This window comes from Myotis brandtii, unplaced genomic scaffold (genome assembly GCF_000412655.1).
Source record: "Myotis brandtii unplaced genomic scaffold, ASM41265v1 scaffold1260, whole genome shotgun sequence".
Classification (NCBI taxonomy): domain Eukaryota; kingdom Metazoa; phylum Chordata; class Mammalia; order Chiroptera; family Vespertilionidae; genus Myotis; species Myotis brandtii.
In genome coordinates this window covers 883,911-886,121 of record NW_005354426.1, presented here as the reverse complement: position 1 = coordinate 886,121, position 2,211 = coordinate 883,911, and positions in this window count along the sequence as shown.

Sequence of the window (2,211 nt, the reverse complement as noted above, 5' to 3'; positions counted from 1 at the left end):
TTCCTTTGTTATGTTTATTCCTAATTATCATAAATTTTTTGCTGCAATGGTAAATGGGACTTTTTTCTTAGTTCCCCTTTCTGAGAGTTCATTATTCGCCTATAAAAATGCCATAGATTTTTGGGTGTTAATTTTGTATCCTGGTACATTTTAAAATTCATTTATTATATCTAATAGTTTTTTGATGAAGTCTTTAAGGTGTTCAGTGTACTGTATCATGTCATCTGCCAATGAGAGTTTTACTACTTCCTTTACAATTTAGATGCCATTTATTTCTTCTTCTTGTTTGATCACAATGGTTAGGACTTCCAGTACTATATTGAATAAAAGTGGTGAAAGAGGGCATCCCTATCTTATTCCTGTTCTTAGAAAAAATGATTTTAGTATTTGCCCATTGAGTATGATGTTGGCTGTAGGTTTGTTATTATGATCTTCATTATGTTGAGGTACGATCCCTCTATTTCCACTTTGCTGAGAGTTTTTATCAAAAAAGAGTGTTGGCTTTTGTTAAATGCTTTTTCTGCTTCAATTGATATGATCATGTGATTTATGTCTTAATTTGTTTATGTGATATATCACATTTATTAATTTGTGAAATTGTACCAGCCTTGCATCACTGGAATAAATCCCACCTGGTCATGGTGTATGATATTTTTAATGTATTGTTGGATTTGATTTGTTAATAGTTTGTTGAGGATTTTAGTGTCTCTGTTCATCAGGGATGTTGACCTGTAATTCTCTTTCTTTGTAGTGTCTTTATCTGGTTTTGGAATTAGGGTAATGCTAGCCTCATAGAGCTGGGAAGTGTTCCTTCTTCTTGATTTTTTGGAATGATTTGAAGAGGATAGGTGTTAGTTCTTCTTTGAATGTTTCATAAAACTCCCCTGTGAAGCCATCCGGACTAGGGCTTTTTTTGCTGAAAATTTTTTTATTACTGCTTCAATTTTATCAGTAGTTATTGGCCTATTCTGGTTTTCTGATTCTTCCTGATTGAGTTTTGGAAGGTTGTATTTTTCTAGGGATATATCTATTTCATCCAGGTTTTCCCATTTGTTGGAATAAAGTCATTCACAGTACTTTTTTTTTTATTACGATCCTTTGTATTTCTCTGGGGTCAGTTGTTACTCTTTCAGTTCTGATTTTGTTTTTTGGGTCCTCTTTCTTTGTTTCCTAGTGAGTCTGGCTAGAGATTTATCAATCTTGTTTATCTTTTGAAAGAACCAGCTCTGGATTTTATTGATCTTTTGAATTTTTTGTTTTGTTTTGTTTTTCACCTCTATGTTATTTATTTCTGCTCTGATCTTTATTATTTCCTTTCTTCTATTTACTCTGGACTTTTCTTATTCTTCTCTTTCTATTTCTTTAAGTTGTAGTGTTAGATAAATTATTATCAGTTTTTCTTGTTTTTTGAGACAGGCCCTTAGTGCTATGAACTTCCCTCTTAGGACTTCTTTCACTATGTCCCGTAGATTTTGGATTCTTCTGTGTTCATTTTCATTTGTTTCCATGATGGTTTTTATTTCTTCTCTGACCTCTTTGGTAACCCATTCATTATTTAATAGCATGCTATTTCCTTGTTGATTTTTTTGTGTAGAAGATATATACAGTGATGTCATTGGGGTATTAAAGTCCCCTACAATGATTGTATTGCTGTCAATCTCTCCCTTGATATCCTCCAGAAGTTTTTTAAAAAAATATATTTGGATATTCCTGTATTGGGTTCATATATGTTTAACAGAAAATTGAAACATATAGTGATAAGGTGCAGATCACCGATTGTCTGCAGCCAGGGGCAGATGAAGGGGCAGAAGGAATATCTGTGGGCATGTTGGATGTGGTCTTTTTCTTAATTGTGGTAATAACTCCACTGGTATATTATGGCTCAGGATTCAGTGGATTATTTGTACAAATTATAACACAAGAATTAGATAAATATAAAAAGGGTTTCTGAACAAGGATATACATTGAGCTACAATTTTAAATAGAAAAAATTAAAAGTCTTAATTTTCAGTAGGAGTTTAAATTAATCCAGTTACCTACAACAATTCCACTACAACCAGAACTTGTTCCTAATATTCAAAGAAGCATCATCATAACTAAAGCTTATTAGATTGCCAAAATGTCTTAGCCCAAGATATCAGAATATGTCTTTGTGTTTTTAAAATTTGGTTTTGAAAATATTTAGTATAATTGCATCGATCTTCCTTTTTT